Source organism: Coenobita brevimanus, chromosome 83 (genome assembly GCF_032717465.1).
Source record: "Coenobita brevimanus isolate Jiangsu-jjx chromosome 83, ASM3271746v2, whole genome shotgun sequence".
In the NCBI taxonomy this organism is placed as follows: domain Eukaryota; kingdom Metazoa; phylum Arthropoda; class Malacostraca; order Decapoda; family Coenobitidae; genus Coenobita; species Coenobita brevimanus.
The window spans coordinates 11002517-11008789 of record NC_137036.1 but is presented as its reverse complement, the minus strand read 5'-3'; the positions used below and the strand labels follow the sequence as shown (position 1 = coordinate 11008789).

Here is a 6273-nt window from a genome sequence, read left to right as displayed (position 1 = left end):
TAAACACGTAACTGTTACTGTAATGGGGGCATGATCGGAAGGGAGGTCACCCCGCCTTAACACAGAAAAATCACTCATATAGTCTATCAGAGACGGTGACGCCACACATGTATCCACCTCCGAAACTCAGGTGCCGCGTCTCCGATATGTTTTATCACCAGGAAAATGTTTGTCAGCATACATGAGGTTATTAATGACAACCAATCTGTTATCAAGACATATAGTACACAACATTTCAGCGTTATCGTTAGCTCTGTTTACATCATCGTGAATCACTGAGTATGACATATCATTTACATTAGGTATCTCCGCTATCGACAATAATTGCCTCACACTTTTCCCAAATCTAGCATTCATGTCACCAATTATGATGTATCCTTTGTACATGTACCTAGAATTTACTTTTACTTGGATTGAGGCAAATAAGTCGTGGGAGTAATACGGGGAGTCACATGGAGGAATGTAACAGAAGCCAAACAACACACCCTCAATGTTACGAAACTGCATCAAGACTTGATCTCCAATGCTTGTGTCGACATCAAATACCAACGTAGATAATCAGTTCTTAATACAGACAACCGTTCCACCCCGTTCCGCTGATCCAGCTACCTTACTCCTATAAGTCACATATCCGGGGAATGACACTGACATAGACGTCTTAACATCACTAATACTAATCACATCATAATTATGTAGCATCTGCTGCACATTTGTTTTTTCTAACTTTGTGCCACCCCACCTACTGTATATTCCACGACAGTACGCTTATTTTCCTTACTTGCTGTGGTGATCAAAAAAACAAATGAGGGTTCCAGCTATCAATTACATCTGCATCCGTTCTCGAGTATGAAGACGAATCGTGCATCCTGCATTCTCCGGTCGAGCCTTCTCTGTCGTCTCTGCTTCACGTAGTCACTTCCACTCTCGCCTGATACTCGGGTGGACATCCCTCTTGACGTAAATCCTGTTGAAATTACTCCCAGAGGTTTAAGGCAGCTGGCATTGTCCAAGATGAGACTGCGTTGATTCTTATCAGCCAAAGTGAACAAAATAGGGCGGCGCCTGGTGCCAGATGAAGCGTTGTTTCCCAGCCGACGATGTGTTCCACCCACACCTGCTACACCAATTTGGGACAAAATCTTGCCGATTTTGTCCTCATCTGTCGTAGCACCGTCCAATGCTTCGTTTTCATCAGGCACGCAGAGAATAACGATGTTCGACTCTCTCTCTTTTCGGTCCAGTGCTTCTAAGAACTGCTGTTGCTTCACCATTATCTCAGCCTGCCTGTCGACCCGAGCCTTGAGTTCAGTGTAGTTTTTGTTCAATATGCTATCAGGGGAGGTAATCATGTCTCTCAGTAGTTTCACCTCATTCACAACATCGTCAAGTCTCTTATTAATCTTCGACAGTTCACCATCCTCTGCGTTAGATGATAAAATGGAGTCAATTAAATCATCCTTGTTGATCTTGGCCAGCTGGTTACGCTGAAGTTTACGTAGATCTGACACTGCTTGGTTGCCATGGTGACGCTGTGACGTCAGACCTCTAATGCGCATGCGCGGACAGGATTTGGCGATTTGAGGGAGAATTTTTCCAGTGGTGGCCTTATTCTTAAGACTATTTCTATCTTCTACAATCGATCCAAAGTGAATTAAGTGGATCGTAGTGGCCTTACTGCATTCATGTACCGAAGGTTGCGGTCTGGTGTCTCCGGGAGCCTTCAGAAGTCCACAGAATGGCGAAAAAATTTGAGCTCAGTCAGCCTGTTATTTACCTCTGACCGCCATCATGCCCGAAAATTTTTCGAATCGCCAAGTTTCATCCTTTGTGCCGTGTTATATTAATATGTGGTCAGTGTATTATGCTGTGATATTGGCTAATAAATACTGTGTGATTGTTTGGGATTGTGAGCTGTAGTGCACTATGCTATATATAAAGTCTGAGTTATATAAAATAATTCTTCTCTTATCTTGTAGCGTGAACCATGATACAGGTTGAGTTGTGGTTCAGAAACAGTAAGTTCACACATAAATGGCGCAATGTAGGGGGACGGGGAAAGTGTGGCGGTGATCACGAGCTTGGCAGGTGGAGGGAAGAGGGATAAAGTGGGGTCACGTCGTTTACTCCAACAGTTATACATTCTTTGCCATTGCAGTATATTTATTAAGGTGTCAATGATATCCTGTATCCTAAATGATAATAAACCTATTTAATTTTTATTCTTGATTATTATAGACAACTGATTACACACTTTTAATTACACCAAACGTAGGATACCCCGTCTCTCACTGACGGACAACATGCAACCTGTTCCACCACCTCGACTCTCTCTCTCTCTCTCTGTCCCAACTCGTCAGCTGCATATCAGTGACACACACACACACACATTATCATTTTGTGCTAATGAGCAATGACAGTGCAAATAATATGTTTACCCACAGTTTAATACCGTGTCAAAACACTAGTGCAATACACTGCGAGCTCACCTTATGGAGTACGTTAGCCAAAAAACAATACTTATGTGCATAGCTTACGTTTGAGTAATAATCATGGGGTAGCCATACTCACAGTGATGTTTTTGTAAATGTTTTAGGTAATCATGTGTTCAGTAGCGGATACCAGTTAGAGGGGAGGTGGCCGCTGAAATCCCCAGTCCCGATTGCTGCTCTGGTGCGTTCTAGAGTCACTGTAGAGGTTCCTCTTCCTCTAGCTATGTCATTTATTAACATACTGATGGACAGCCATTTCTTATGAACTCTCAAAATATATTATGGAGCATACTGTGGGAGCATTGCAGCTCTCACACACCAGCCATAGTCCTGGTCCGTTTGTTTCAGTTTTTCTAGCCTGATAGTGTGGTGTTAATGAACATGATATTGATGTTATGATTCTATATGCTGATATTCACTGGGAACAACAGAATTCATAAAAGGATTTCATTCAGTACACAGAATGTCAAATACAGTATGTCTGTCACAGATTATCTATATCAGTCGTGGACGTCCTTAGCCATGAGTGCACACAGCCACATTACCATTATGACACACCCACATCACATACTACACTCCCCCCACCCCCACCACACGTATTGTCCCACACCCATACTCACTCACTCACACACAGACATACTGTATTTGACAGTTTGTGTACTGAATGAAATCCTTTTATAAATTCTATTGTTCCCAATGAAAATAAGCATATAGAATCGTAACATCAATATCATGTTCATTAACACCACACTGTCGGGCTGGAAAAACTGAAACAAACTTACCAGGACTATGACTGGTGCGTGGGAGCTGCAACGCACCCACAATATGCTCCATAATATATTTTGAGAGTCCATAATAGGCTGTTTGTATTATTTATAAGAATTGCCTGTCCATCAGTATGTTAACCTTAATACTCGTAACTGACACAACTGGAGAGAGAGGAACCTCTACAGTGACACTATAACGCACCTGAATAGCTATCGGGATTGAGGGTTTCAGTGGCCACTTTCCTTCTAACTGGTATCCACCACTGAATACATGAGTACCTAAAACATTTACAAAAAACGTCACTGTGAGTGTGGCTGCCCCATGACTATTACTAAACGTAGGCTATGCAGAAAAGTATTGTTTATGGCGAATGTACTCCGTAAGGTGAGCTCGTAATGTATTGCATTTGTATTTTGACACAGTATTAAATTTTAGGTAAACATATTTTATGCACTGTCATTGCTCATTAGCACAAACTGATAATGTGTGTGTGTAACTTGCAATACTTTGGTGATAGAAACTCCGTGTACAAACAGCTAGATAAGGAGTTTATTACGAGCTCACAACAAAATAGTCTGCCCTTCTTGGCTGTCTGCTATCAACTGAACTGCGGCGCCGTGTTCCCAGGCTTCAGGCCCTGGGAAAGCGTGCTAGGTCAGCAAGTTTAGTGGGGGCATGTATGCATTGGGGGGGGACATATATACATCGGGGGTAGACATATTGTGGAGGGGGTACACTACTCCCCCGCGTAGCTGAGATGGTGTCTCCTGACAACAGGAGTTATATGGTGGTTGATTATAGGATTAAGGCAAGGTCGGGGAGGTATGTACAAGTGATACGTATGATACAGGGGCAGTAGGGGAGACATGGCCATGTTTAGGGGAGGGAATTAGAAGGATATATGCATATAAGATATACAAGGATTAATAGGTACAAATCCAGTAAGGGCGAAGGTATACATAAACATAATGGGAATTACACAATAATAGTTTGATACATGATAAACAAGGAGTAGATATGAGAGTTCTATTGTTGTTCTTCATTCATTTTTTTTTTTTTTTTGTATGTTCTGTAGGATACACTGTCACTCAGTAATGCAGTAAAGAAATACCATCATTTTCTATTAGAGTTCTGTTCACAGTATGGTTGATTGTTAGATGGCAATGGTAGTCACTGAATGTGAGGGCACTAAGTACGGGGAGTTTCTACGTCGGGTGTAGGGCGTACTATGCCTGTAGTGACTCTGATTTCCTGGAGTCGACGTTCCATTTTTCTGACACAACAATGCACTGCACATGTGATGAGTAGAAAACCTATGAAAGCGATAACCACAGGGGGAAACACAACTGTTGGATGAACCCATGAACGGCTGAAGGCCAGAGAAAATTGATCCATAATGAAATCACTGTCATTGAGGAAGGTTAGCATGCGCAAGTTAGGGGAGGTGATGGTAATGTTGGCAGATGGTAGGGTTGAAGGCATGTTGATTGGTTGAAAGACGTCATAGGAGTGTTTACGGACAGCTTGGTGATAGCGAGTGGCGTAAGTGATGACGGACTCTGATTTGACGGTACAATAGTCTGGTGCTTTGTAGAGACCACTAGCGGGGACGGAGCGAACGGAAGAACCAGGACACATGATTGTGACAGAGATGGGAACAGCAAAGACGAAGTACTGGACATCGTTGAGGTGAGCATGGTGGACCGGGAGGGCAGGAGCTGGGACAAAAGAACAGGGGAAGGAGTAGAGGAAGAAGAAGGGAGTGTAGAGGCAGGAGTAGAGGAGGAGGTATCTGGATTTACGAGTGTAGGATGGGTAGTAAGTGATTCTGCGGGAAGTGAAACGGGAGTCTCAGGTACAGGGCGGTGGTACTCTTTGCCACTTCGTAAATGAGTGATCGTGTTAGAGTCGGCAGACGGTGTATGATCAGGTGATGTTTCCGGGTCGAGAGGGCTGGTGGAAAGCGGTTGACGTGGAAAGAGTGACATTTAATGCGGCAATGGAAGATGAAATGATGAAGATGGATATGTAGGTGGAAATGTATAATATAACAATGAGAGAATGGAATACACGAGTAGGTGTGAAAATGAATGAAGGTGCAGGGATGGATGGTTTAAATAAAAGGCGAAGGATGAGATGGATAATAAATAACGTAGGTGAATATGAAAACGGGGTAATGGAAATGAGATGGAACATTTACCATATCCAATCTGTAGAGAAAATCGAGGATAATCTCTATAGAAAGGTAAGGTACACTATAGTTACACAGTAGAGACGGGATTGTCGAGATGTATGACGTGCAGGGGTGGCTGGGTGTAGCTGGGCTGGGGCGGGGCGGGGCGGGGCGGGGCGGGGCGGGGGGGCGGTGGAGAGACAGCTGGGCGGAGAGGAGAAGAGACGCTGCGATGAGTCACCGACAGGGAGTGGCGGTCCTAGGAGGCTCACGTAATTCAGACCACATGTGGGTGAAGGCAGGGCGTGGCGGCAATGGGGCCGGTGGTGGGTGTGAGGGCAGATGTTGGTTCAATGCAAGTGTAGAGCTATTGAGTTGCAAATGCAGAGAATGGCGGTGGGCAGACAGTGGGCAGACAGTGAGAAGTGGCACCGTGGGGGCAGGAGGTATGATGAGTTCGGAACAGATGCCGGGAACAGGTGCAACAGGTGCGTAGGACGGCGATGGTGACACTCGTGGGCAGGAACAAGGTGTGTGGGTGGGGTTGTTTGAGAGGTGAGCACTGGTGAGAAAAATTGGACACCCGGAAAGCACAGCCGGTTATTACACCACCAGAGGCACTGAGGAGCGGTGAGGCAGGGAGATGCGAGACGTCGTGTATCTGTTGGTGTCATATAAAATCGGAGGAGGCTGTCAGAATCTGATGGTTCGAAACACCGCTGCTACCAAATGTAACTTGCAATATTTTGGTGATAGAAACTCCGTGTACAAACAGCTAGATAAGGAGTTTATTACGAGCTCACAACAAAATAGTCTGCCCGTCTTGGCTGTCTGCTATCAACT

General features: G+C 44.4%; 1 pseudogene; it reads right to left on the bottom strand.

Moving 5' to 3' along the window:
• Positions 1–822: 822 nt before the first annotated feature.
• Positions 823–1556, bottom strand: LOC145409913 (uncharacterized; annotated as a pseudogene).
• Positions 1557–6273: the final 4717 nt, after the last annotated feature.